At 52.2% G+C, this 13,184-nt stretch overlaps 1 protein-coding gene across 1 annotated transcript in view; it reads left to right on the forward strand.

Annotated features, from left to right (window-relative positions):
* The window catches only part of CSMD2 (CUB and Sushi multiple domains 2), a 565,161-nt gene that overhangs the window by 79,659 nt on the left and 472,318 nt on the right, over nt 1-13,184 (forward strand). The gene's annotated exons all lie outside the window — the stretch shown is intronic.

A 13,184-nucleotide genomic window follows, 5' to 3' on the forward strand; every position in this document is an offset into this window, starting at 1 on the left:
GGTGCAGCAGTTGGAACTTCTAGGGCTGCCCCTCTCTGGGCCACAGACACCCCACCTGCACGGTGGGTGCTGTTCTCTGTGGATCAGTGATTCTTCCCCTCACTCTCCCTCCTGGAGGGCGGTACACAGTGCACTTCACAGTAACCATTGCTTTGATTGGTTTTCATTTACTTTTGGAAAATTTAAACCACATTAAAAAAGGAAGTGTTCATTTTACGTGGATCATAAAATGTGGGGTTTTAGAAGATTGATGGTAGTCTATAGATGGGTACTTTGCATGATTTAATGTGCATGCAAGTCCCCCGGGGATTTTGTGATCATGCCAATTCAGATTCCACAGGTTTGGGGCGGTGCCCAACAGTCTGCAGTTCCAGTGAGCTCCCTGCTGATGCCAAGGCCACCGGTCATGGTCTACTCAAGATGGTCTCCGATGCCCTCCCACAGCTTCTGGGGCCCTGCCTCTCTAGAATGGCAGAAAGTTGGTTGCTTATGTACAAGGCCTTGGTCCATCCTTTATAGAGTCTGTTAAATGGAGAGGGACCAAGTAAGAGTGAGGACCCAGGCATGAGTGAATCCAGGCAGGACTTACAAATGGTGTTTTTATAGAAATAGAACTAGGCATTCATTGTTCAGATTTACATCTTCTGCACATGTTTATCTTCGTGCCAGGACTGTTGATCATTTGCAAATAATGCTCTCTTGTCTTCATCCTACTTTTATGGCTAATGATGTGTGTTTCATTCTGATCAAGCATGAATTTGAGTAAACATATATTTCTCAATATTTTCACTCTGATCGCTGCCCAGGGCTGTGAGTCATTGAAGGAAACCTGTGTGAGGGAGGAGGATCATTTCTGGAGTCCAGCCCCTAACACAGCCTTCTCTGCTGCCCACTCAGGCCCGGTGGGTGAGCATGTTATCCCCGAGGGTGCCTTCTCTGCTGGCCCAGGGAGCCAGCACGACTCCATGAATCTACATGGGCACGATGGGCTTGCCAATACCATTGATCGCCACCCCTTCAGAGCAGAGTCATTTCATTCTCATTTCCAGGGATTTGTGGCGTTTCTAATTTGGTATATTGAGTATCACTCTCTACCACCCACTCCTGCCTGCTGCAGACAATGCTGTTCCTCAGACCCCACGCTCATCCTGCCCCAGCCTGACTCTTTAGAGGGTGGCTCAGGGCTTACATCCTGGGCTCAGGCTCTGGGCACCGTGGACACTAAGGTGCCTGCTGTGCTGTGGTGTGCCCAGCCTCCTGGCTGGTTCATGCCCTGCTGGTCCCCAGCCAGCTCTGAGCCCTGGCTCCCTAGGCCAGGCCTAGATTCACTTGAGTCTTACTAGCCCACTTATCCCAGCAGCTGACTGCTCCTGACTTCTGACTCCAATTCAGACTCGGCCCTCAGGGCCCTGTAGCCTTAAGCCTACAGCTTCACTGCATGCCCCACTCCCCCAGATTGGATGCTGAACCCAAACTTTGATTCTTCTCCCTCCCTTCCATCCCATGCCCCTTCCCTCCTCTGACTTGGAGGGTGTTTCATGAGGCCAGCAAACAGGGAATGTGAGGGGGAGGCAATTCCAGGGCAGAGAGGGGGAAACAGAACTGAGTGAGCAAGGGTGGGACAAATCAAAAGCAGGCTTTGTAACGGTGTTCCTAATAATAAAAATGAACACTTACATAAAATTGATATGCATGTGTGTGTTTTTGTATAAAATGCACACACATCATAGCACATATATGCCTGGCGTTCTTCTAATGCATGTGGATTAGTGCTCTGAGCAGCCCTGAGAGGGGGTGTTACTACTATCCCCATATTATGGTTGGAAACTGAGGTGAGGAGGACTGAAGTGACCGCCAAGGCCACGCAGCTAGTGAGTGGCAGGGGAAGAATTTGGGCCCAGGTGTCGAACTTCAGAGCTCAGTCTTAGCCACTGTGCAGTGTTGTCCCAAGCTCCTAGCTTTGGCAGTGTGGGGCTGTGGACCCATCTGAACTTCTGAAGATCGCTATGGGCTCTCCTTCAACACACACAACATTTTTAAAAGTGCATTTAATTTTGAGGGACGGATACATAAACCAGTTGGGGACCATCTTTGAGCCCAGGTTCAGAACTCTTGCCTTAGAAGCCTTGCGCATGAATGCAGTAGTAATAGCAGAAACTTACACTTTGCTGAGCATCTAGATGTTCTGGGCCCAGTGCTACAGGCTATCTCTGAATTACCTTGTTTACTCCGCATAATTCCATGAGTTAGATATTATCACCCTCATTGTGCAGATAGCTAAACAGGGGTTTAGAGGGGGCAAGTCACTGTTCCAAGCTCAAGGCTAGGAAGCCCCAGAGAGGGACACTAACCCAAGTCTGTAGACTCCGAAGCCAGTGTCCTGTACGCTCGTACCTGGGCTGACCGAAGGAGAAAAGCAGAGATGTGGGGGGCATGGTTTCTAAGGGGTGCTCCTTGGAGACCTTGACTCCAGCCCAGGCCTGATGGAATCTGCTACTTGGCATTGGGGGCTCAATGCCCATCCAGCAGAGGTTGCCCCATCTTTGAGGGCAGGAAGATAGCAGTGGGGAGAAAGAAGGAAAGGGTCGGGAGACCTGAAGGCAGAGCTGTGCATGGGAGAGAGGAGGAAGGTGTGTTCCAGGAAATCTCGAAGACATTCTCAGAGCAAAGCGAACATCACGCCGGAGGGAGGAACAGAAGGAGACCCCCTGGGAAGAGGAGTGTTTGGGGAGTAGGGTTTGGGCATCAGTTTCTGCAGTCAGTTTTGTCTCTTTGCTTCTCCAGAGACTGTCAGTGGTGGGGTCTCAGAACAGGTCCTTAGAGACCTGCAGAAGCAAGGGTGGGGCTGGGGGCCATAGAGCAGGACAGCCCACAGCAGAGCCAGGGCTGGACACAGTCCTGTGCTGTCCTCCTGTGCCCAGTTGCCCTGCTCTCTGGGATGGGTTCTCATGCTTTTTTCTCATGTTCGTGGCCCAGTCTTCCCCCCACGCCCTCAGCCCCCCGCCTTCTCAGCCACCTTCCCTATCTTCTGTGTCTGCCGTTTTCATCCTGGCCAGCTCAGATGTTCATCCGGAAACATGGCCTCAGCAGGAGTTCCTGGCTTTGATCTAGTGTCAGGATGCACAGGCCACTCTTTTGTTACCAGCCGTGTGTGCCATAGTAACCCCTGATAGATGCCCATGATGTGTTATTACTTAGTAATAAAACCGTTGAAGGTTTAAGGCTTTATTTTTAGTCTGAGTCCAAATGTTGCTGCCCCAAAATGCCATCTGCAAAGGGCTTGGTGGGGGCTCGTTCCGTCTTGTTCTGAAATGGTCGCGGTGCGGTCAGAGACCCCAGTAGAGTGTGCTCCAGTTGACTTCAGATTCAACAAGGTCGGGAGTTGAGAGTCCTAAGAGCCACGTCTGTCCTGCTTGACTCCCCACTGGAGGAGAATCCCAGATAAGGAAGGGCTTAAAGCAAGTCCCCTTGCCCAGCTGAGCCAGCAAGCTCCTCACTGGGAAAACAGGGATAATAGTTCTGACCTATTGGCTGTGCACATGGATAGCTGTAACAGTAACAGGTTGTCAGGCCTCAGAGAGGTCCTGTGGGAGCCAGGACTAAAGTGTGCATGCTCTGTGTGTGGCGGTGGGGATGCAGAGCAGTATGGAGAGTGTCAGTGCCCAGTTTGATCCAATATGAATGGCTACTACTTATTGAGCACTTACTATGTGCCAGGCCCCGCTCTAAGTACTTTCCATGTGTGAACTCCTTGAAGTCTTACATCAAACCATGTGAAGTAGGTGATCCCATTTTACAGATGAGGAAGCCGAGGCACAGGGAAATTAAGTGACTCGTAAGTGGTGGTCCTGGGACTTGAATTTGGGCAGTTGGGCCCCTGAGCCCCACCCTTAACAGTGAGATGGGCAGAAACAGTGAGCCATGGCCCTTGGTGCTAGAGAGAAGCCAGGGCTGTGAGAGAGCCTTGGTGAATGTCCAGGTAACTTAAGGACGGGTCAAGGTCAGAGGCCATCTTGCTGCCAGCATGAGAAGATGCAGGAGCCTGGCAGGCTTTCTCACCGAGGGACTACTGCTATTTGGGGCTGTGTACAGTAGTACTTCATATTGGGGGGCTGTACCTCACATTGTGGGATATTTTTAGCAGCATCCCTGGCCCAGTAGCACCCCTTCCCCATTGCAGAAATCAAAAAAATGTCTTCAGCCCTGGCTGGTTTAGCTCAGTGGATAGAGCATCGACCTGCGGACTGAAGGATCCAGGTTTCGATTCTGATCAGAGACACATGCCCAGGTTGTGGACTCAATCACCAGTAGGGGGCATACGGGAGGCAGGCGATCAATGATTCTCTCTCATCATTGATGTTTCTATCTCTCCCTCTCTCTTCCTCTCTGAAATCAATAAAAATATATATTAAAAAAATGTCTTCAGACATTGCCAGACGTCCCTGGCTTGGGGGCGTAAAGTTGCCCCTGGCTGAGGACCACTGCTGTATGGTTAGGAAACATGTGCTTCCCTTCCATCCCCAGATCTCCTTCATGCCTTCCTGTTACAGTCTTCTGTGCAATTAGATGCCTCCAATTGCAGCCAAGAGCTGGCTTTTCCAGCCTCTGGGGATGCAGGTGGGTGGGGCCTTTTGCATCTCAGCTTTCTGACAGAAGCAGGGGCAGGGGTGGGGAGGGGGCACTAAGGTGAGGCCTGGCCCATGGGGACTGGACAGTGGCTGCTTTCCAAAATCTTCACGGCCTTTTTATCCTGTCCCATTAACAAGATACATGGCACTCTTGTTACTCCATTTCCACAAAGAATCAATTGAAAAGATAAAAAATATGGCATCTGGAGAATTTAAAATTAGATTCTTACAAAAATATGAAGTGGAAGAGAAAGGGAAAAAATAGAAACAGGGAGCCGCATGACTTACACACGTCCTGCATTTGATGCGGCAGTTGGGCAGCATGGCTTCCAGAGGAGAAGGAATTCCAGGATGCAGAGTGTGGGTGCCCTGGGGCCCCTCCAGTGCCTCCCCATCCTCGGCCTCTTTGACCTTCTTCTTCCCTTTCTTTGATATGTACGCTTTCATTATATAAATATATTCTAATTATAGAAAACTTGGGAAATCAGACTATTATAAAGAATTCTAAAAAGTCAGCTGTAATGTAGCCACTGTAGTGCTTCCAAAGAACCACTGATCAGACACCCCACACACTATACATTAACTTGACCAAAATGGGATCATCCTGTATATCCTGCTTTATCACTGCATTCTTTTTCCGCACTTAATTTGTCCTAGACCAGGGGAGGAATCCGGCCTTCCTGGGTCTCCCCAACCCTCATCCTATCAGCCATGTAACAGCTGCATGGCTGTCCAGTGTGCTCCGTGTTGTAGGGACATGTATGGCTGAGGATAAGATTCCTCCCCCCGCCCGCCCCCCACACACACCATCCCCTCCATCCCTCCCCCTACCTCACCCCGACTCCCTTTGAGTGCTCACAGGCTGTAAAGGGACGCTGGACCACTGAGAGCCTCAGAGTTGTCACAGGCAGTATCTTAGCTGAGAAGACCTGGAAGGACCCAAGCTGGGCTTCAACTAATCAATCAGAATTGGCTGGAAGGTGGACAAGGGAGGGCATTCCAGGAAGGGGCACAGTGGAGCCATGGCCCGGAGGAGGGGCCACCCCAGGTGTGTTTGGGGGGTCTTGAGATGTGAGGCTCGGTGCTTGATCCCGCTGAGCACGTTGAGGAGGAGCAGCTCCGGGAGGAATTGGATTTTCCTGGAGGGCTGTAGAAAGCCTTGATCAGGGAAGTGGTGTGGAGCTGGTCAGGGTGGACTGGAGGGGAAAGGCCTTGACCCTGTTCCCCAGTAACTCCCACCATGAGCCTTCGGGTCCCTGGAGCTGCAGATGTGTGCTGGGCGGTGCCATTTCAGTCTCGTGCTGGCTACCGTGGCCTGATTCCTCCATCCTGCATCCAGGATCATGTGCCTTTGCTGTCCTCTCCAAACCTCTCTGGTCTCCTGTCTTCTTTCTTTCCATCTCTTCTTCATCTCCACCCTTCCCATCTTTGTGCAGAGTGAGGGCCTGTGCAGTCACACAGGGTCCTGTGCTTCGGAAGGGTCCACATTGCTTTAATATTCAGCTGTCACCATCTTGAAATTGTTATTACGTTTTGAACAAGGGGCCTGCATTTTCATTTTGCCTGGGGCCCTGCCCATCGTGTGGCTGGTTTTGTACACAGTAGAAAGCCTCACTCGGCATTTTACTGAGGTCTTCCTAGAGCCTCTCTGCCGCAGGGCCTCCAGGTTTCCATCGCTCCCTCTTCCTGTGAGGCCGCCCTTCGCCCTGGCTCTCAGGCCCATTCCCACTCGGACTCTTCACGCTGACATCCATCCTCCCTCCCTCCCTCCCTACCTCCCTTCCTCCCTCCCTCTCCCTTTTTCTGTGCACCTCTCTCACTCTCTCCCCTGATCCTTCACTGCAGCTACCTTCTTCAAAAACAAATGAAAAAATCATTGTCTTGCACACCTACCCACCCCTCCCTCCCCTCTGCCCTCACACTCTCTCATTGTCTATTCCCTGCAGTCTTATTTCTGAGCTCCCCACTGGAGGTCCCCTTCACGGGACGTGCACACGCCTGACCAGGGGCCTTTCCTTAGCTCACCCTCCTTGTCCTCCGAGGCATCACCTCTGTTGGGCCCTCCTGTCCTGGTCCTCACCCTCAGCTCCTGGCTCCTGTGCTTCCCTGCCTTTCTTCTTCCCATTTCTTCTTCATCTCACAGAGGTGGTGAGACCCACAGGGTCTGTTCCAGCCATGCCTGTGGCTCTGGCAGCCCAGAGGTGGCCCTGCGAGGGTGACCTGATGGTCCAGCATGGTGGGGGGGGGGAGCGGGGGCGGGAATGGAGGGCTGGGCATCTGAACTATGACAGGTGAGATGGGACCAGGCAGGGAAGAGCCCAGGGTGGTGACTGATGAGGATTCAGTCTGCAGGGATCTGGGCAGGAGGTTAGGAAAGCTTGGGCCGGGTGTGCTGCAGTGACCACATGGAGTTCCACTGCCTGTGTTCACACTGCCATTCATTCCCCAAGTAGTCACTGAGCACCTATCGGGGATGGACACTGAGGGCCACTGTAGCGTGTTAATTACAGTGGGCATGTGTTCACCCTGCAGGGGTGACAGAGGCATTGGGGAAAACAGTAGGGGGACAAAATACACACGTTTCCATCTCCTCAGTGTAGCCTCTAGTAGGAGAGACTAATAAGTAAATGAAGAAAGAAACTAAACAAATTGATTACAGCCTTTGATAAGCTTTCTGATGGGAAGAAATAGGGTGCTTTGTGAGTATTCATAGAAGGACTCCCAGGTATTTGTGGAGTATGGCAGGTAGAGCTGAGGAGAGGGTACCAGGCAGAGTGGAGGGGAGAGGGTGCCAGGCAGAACAGAGGGGAGAGGGTGCCAGGCAGAGCAGAGGGGAGAGGGTGCCAGGCAGAGCAGAGGGGAGAGGGTGCCAGGCAGAGCAGAGGGGAGAGGGGCCTGGACTAAGGCATACCTAGCACAAGGTGCTGAGCCAGGACCGTGATGGCCTTTCCCAGGCACTGAAGGAAGTCCCTGCTTGCCCATTTCAGCTGCCCAGGTTAAGCCAAAGCCGTGGCTGGAAGCACCTTGACTGCTGCTGATATTGATAGCTCGGTCCCTTTTCTCCTTTTTCATGAGTAGCAGCAACCTTATGGTCACAATGTCCTGAGTGCTTGATCCCTCATGTCTCAGGCGGAGCCCATTCCTTTGGTCACTGCTCATTTCCTCCTGTCCTGCCCTGACCCTTCATGCTTCTCTCCCAGGGGACCTAGCAAGGAGCCCAGTCTCCAGGTTTGCAGGGATCTCACATATAGAGTGGGGTGGAAGCGGCGGGGGACCAGGGCTGGGTTTCATTGCCTGGGACATGCACTGGTCAGTGCCCAAGAGGCAGAGGGTCCTAAAGCTGGTTCAGGGTGGGGTTCTTCCTCCTCCTCTCCCCCTTCTCACCACCCCCACCAAGGTTGAAATCTAAGAATGTATCATCCAAGGTTTCCATCTTGTAAAAATGCTTCAGATCAGGCAGGAGGTGAAGTGAAAATGCAATTTAGGGCTGAGGGATGGGGAGCAGGGTCCAGTCTTCTGAGGAAGAGGACTGGCTGGAGCTTAGTAAGGCAGGATGAGCGGGGCTGAAGGCCAGGCGTGTGCATTGGGAACCAGGGCATGGTGGCCCTGTGGGCACGTGTGGACTGCAGGCTGACACCCACCCCGATGCCAGCCTGCCAGTCGCAGACAGCAGGCACCAGCAGCAGTGCTGGCTCTAAACCCGCAGGCTCCTGTCCCATTAGCTTCCGTGGGTAGTCTCTCTGCTGCTGCAGGCGGGTCCCCCGCATATTTCTATTCTGATTTCACAGCCTTTCAGACTGTGGCCTGACAGCTAATTTTGTCGCTGTGCTTAGAGTAGGTCTTGGTTTATCTTTCTTCATAAATTTTGTTTGATAGCTATAGGAACAGAATGGAGAGGATTTGTTTTTATAGCAGCATCATCATCATCTTATTGTATGCTGGCATGCTAAGCGCCTTCCCTATATTAACCCTCTGAATCCTCACAAAAATCTCCCAAGGCAGGGACTGTCATTCTCTCCACTTTGCAGACGAGGAGACGGGTTCAGAGAGGGGAAGTGACCTGCCTAGAGTCACACAGGGAGTAAATGGCAGAGCCAGGGGTCTGATTCAAGTGTGCAAGCCCTCTGCTCAGACCCCTCCCATGTGACGTGGGATGCTGGGGAGGGGGGTCTGCCTGCTTCCCCAGCACAAAGGCTGTCCTTTGCAGGGGACATCTTAGAGCTATCACCTCCCACTACAGCTGTAGCCACCTCTGCTCCTGACCAGGGGCTATGCCTGGCTTCCCCTCCTTTCACTCCCCCAGAGCCCACACTGATTCCCTCTCTGCTGATTTCAGGACAAGCTTGCCAGACACTGGTTGAAGGAGGAAGTCAGGAGCTCCTCTGGCAGTGTCGCTGCTAGCCTAGAGCATGGCTCCTCCAGCTCCAGGCTTGACTGCCAGTGCTCCGATGTGGTGCTATAAAAAGCCAAGTAGTGAGATGCAAATCGCCCTGATTATTTATGGCCATGCTAGTAAATAAGCAGAAGAGACAAGGTGGGATGTTGTGTTTATGATCTCTGCAGTCCTCGCAGGAAAATCTATGGGAAGTGGCGTCCAGGTGAGCAGAGCCTGAGCCATGGTTTAATAAACAAGTCTAATTACCAGGCACCTGGGACGGACAAGCGAGGGGTTGTGGAAGGGAGTAATGAGAAGCCGGCAGCAGGAGCTGGAGGTGGAGGGGCGGAAGGCAGAGTGGGCAGCTGGGTCCTCTCTCCACCCACCTCTCTCTGGCCCAGGCTCTGGGCTGCCTGATACATATCACTGTAATGGGCTGTATGTGTTGCCGTGGGTCCTGCCAGTGTGCCAGAATGTTTCTCTGCCATCAGCTACTACCGCTGAAAAGAATGTCAGAAGGAGCCAAAACCGGTTTGGCTCAGTGGATAGAGCGTTGGCCTGCGGACTGAGGGGTCCCAGGTTCGATTCCGGTCAAGGGCATGTACCTGGGTTGCGGGCACATCCCCAGTGGGAGATGTGCAGGAGGCGGCTGATCGATGTTTCTCTCCCATCGATGTTTCTAACTCTCTATCTCTCTCCCTTCCTCTCTGTAAAAAAACCAATAAAATATATTTAAAAAAAAAAAAAAAAGAATGTCAGAAGGGGACTGGCAAGGGAGGAAAGGGGGTTGAGGGTCTAGGAGAGGGAGAAGGATGCTTTCTGCCAGCCACCAGCCTGGTACTGAAGGTGGCATGGCCTGCTGGCCAGTTACCCCATCACTTCAGCACTGTTGCATCTCAATGCCAGCCCTTGGGAATCTGTTTAGGATGGAGTCAAGGAGAGAGCTGGGGCAGGGGCCAGCAGCACTAAAAGGACTTGAAGAAAGCAGGCAACAGGCAGCCAGGGGCATGGTCAGAAGTGCTGCTGGGCATTGCCCCCCACTCTCCACCCAGATCATATGCTCAAGTACCAAATGGGAGTGGAGAGGAGACCCAGCAGACCCCATGGATTCCCGAGCGTAGCTAATTGGTTAGAGCTAATCTCCTCAGGAGCAACCAATGAGCAACAGAGGGAAGCCTCCTCTCCCTTCACTAGGATTACGAATTCCACGTTCTTCTCCTGCTCCCAGAATCCCGAAGTGGGGTTCAACTCCATTCACTCAGAATGGCTGGGTTTCGTTGCCTGGGACTAAGACCCCTAGGGGTCACCTTCCATTTCCTGTCTCATTTCCCCTCTCCCTTCCTGTCTTTCATGGGATCAGTTCACAAATAAACTCACTTTGCACCCAAGTCCTTAACCTGGGTCCTGCTTTTTGTGGAACCTCAACTCAGGTGACCGTAGCTACCAGGTGCTAAACAGTTTGATAGATATAATAGCTACTAAGTGCTTACCATGTGCCCAGCTCTGTTCTAACTATTTCACCTATATAAACTCATTGAATCATGCCAACACTCTATGAGTGAGATACCATACTTAATCCCTCACTTATGAAGGGGAGAATGAGGCACAGAGCCATTAAGGAACCCGACCAAGGTCACACAGCTTGCAAGTAGCAGAGCCAGGATGCAAACCCAAGTACTAGTAGCATTAGAGACTGTTTTCTTAATCATCATACTAAGCTGCAGGCCTTCCAGATATTCCCCAAACACCTTGGGATTTAGAGATGAACTAGACATGGCGCTGACCTTGGAAAGCATGAGAAGTCCGTGAAGAAACATAAAGGAAACAGACAAGTCAGTTCAGTTTGTAGAGATGTGTCCCAAGCAATGAGGGTTTAGGTGCGTTACCCGTGGAGGAATCAGGGCAGACTCTACTAAAGAGGTGCCACTCAAACAACGTCTTAAAGAAGAAATTGGAAGATGGATGGATGGATGGGGCGGGGGGTGGGGGGGGGGGAGGAGAAAGCAGGCCCAGGGGCTGGAGTGTGTGCAACCTGGCGATATTCAGGGAATCTCCTGAGATCGCCTATGGCTGGAGAGCTGGGGTGGGTTGGCCTTTTGCTTGTTTGTGTGCTGTTATTGTTGTTTAGGGTGGGAGCTGATGACTTATGGGAGAGATCAGAGGCTGCCTTATGAAGAGTCTTGTCACCGTGTCAGGGGGACAGAGAGCTCTCAAGGGGATCCGACTATTTGCAGTGCTTCGTGTCCTTAGCAGGTGTTGAATTCACGGGTGCTCATTATATTCTTCTCTAGCCTTTCTTGTGTTTCTGAAAGATTCTTATTTGGAAAAACAACTTAGAAAAATGAAAGGAGTTAGGATGTAAACAAACCCACACGGATAGTCCATAGACCAGAATCAATTCCCTCAGACAGACACTCGAGTCTTTGGAAGATGTCCCCAGGTCTCATGAGCTTTCTTGGCACCAAGGCACAATCAGAGCCAGCTGCGAGCTCCAGGAGTGCCTGGCAGCTGCTTTTACAGTTTGGGTCTAGGACCCAAGGACAGAAGTTTACTCTCTTTAAAACATTATCTTTAAATATGTTTTTATTGATTTCAGAGAGAGAGGAAGGGAGAGAGAGAAACATTGATGTGAGAAACATTGATTGACTGCCTCCTGCATGCCTCCTACTGGATCAAGCCTGCAACCTGGGCATGTGCCCTGACTGGGAATTGAACCTATGACCTTTTGGTGCATGGGACAAAGCTCAACCAACTGAGCCACACCAGCCAGGGCAGAAGTTTACTCTAGTCAGTCTTCAACGCAAGTCCTCTAGATTAAGCCTGAGGGCCTTTTGGATTGGGTCTTGGTCATACCAGCCATACATTGACCCGTGTGCCATTAGTGTTCTCATACAAGATATTAAAGATTACAGCACTAACTGCAATGTGGTCTGCTAGACTGGATCTTGAAACAGAAAAAGGATGTTTGTGGAAAAACTGGTGAAATCCAAATAAAGGCTGTAATCCTATCTAATGAAAGAGAAACATGGTAATTAGCCGTACCTCCGCTACCCTTCCCATTGGCTAATCAGGACGATATGCAAATTAACTGCAAGCCAAGATGGCGGCCGGCAGCCAGGCAGCTTGAAGCGAACAGGAGGCTTGCTTGCTTCAGTGACAGAGGACTCCAACATTCCCCGCCTGCCGCTGCTGGCCTCTGAGCTTGCAGTTTGAAACATTGTTACAAATATAGAAGCTAAACAAGACCCCAGAAACCTGCTTTCAGACAGCTGGGATCTCAGAGCTGGAGTTGAAACAGTGTTTGGATTATAGAACCCAAACAAACCAGATACCTGCTTTCAGCAGTGGAGGCCTAAGAGCTGGAGATAAGCCTCAGAGCTAAAGCTGGCCCAGAATTAAAAAAAAAAGAGAAAAAAAGGAGCAGTTGGGAGCTTCAGTCACCCGCCAGCCTGAAAACAGCTCTCAGCCCCTCACCCAGACTGGCCAGGCACCCCAGTGGGGACCCCCACCCTGAAGGGTGTGCGACCAGCTGCAAACAGCCATCATCCCCTCATCCAGGCTGGCCAGGCACCCCAGTGGGGACCCACACCCTGATCCAGGACACCCTACAGGGCAAACCAGCCGGCCCCCACCTGTGCACCAGGCCTCTATCCTATATAGCAAAAGGGTAATATGCCTCCCAGCACCGGGATCAACGGAGCCGTGAGGCCTCCCGGCACTGGGATCAGCGTGACAGGGGGCAGCGCCCAAACCCCCTGATCGCCCTGAGGCTCTGTGTGTGACAGGGGGCGGGACCACAACCTCCCTATCGGCCCTGCTCTGTTCGTGACAGGGGAAGGCACCCCAACCCCCTGATCAGCCCTGCTCTGTGCCTGATAGGGGGGTTGCTCCCCAACCCCCTGATCGCCCTGCACCTCTGTGTGTGACAGGGTGTGACGCCCCAACCCCCTGATTGGCCCTGCTCTGTGTGTGACGGGGTAGAGCCATAACCTCTACATTGGCCCTGCCCTGAGTGTGACAGTGGCGGTGCCCCAACCCCCTGATCGGCCCTGCTCTGTAGGTGATAGAAGGCGGCGCCCCAAACGCCACCCACGGGCCCTGCTCTGTGTGTGACGGGGTAGAGCCATAACCTCCCCATCGGCCCTGGCCTGAGTGTGACAGGGTGCGGCGCCCCAACCCCC

The sequence above is a fragment of the Myotis daubentonii genome, chromosome 3, assembly GCF_963259705.1.
Source record: "Myotis daubentonii chromosome 3, mMyoDau2.1, whole genome shotgun sequence".
NCBI classification, from domain to species: Eukaryota; Metazoa; Chordata; class Mammalia; order Chiroptera; family Vespertilionidae; genus Myotis; species Myotis daubentonii.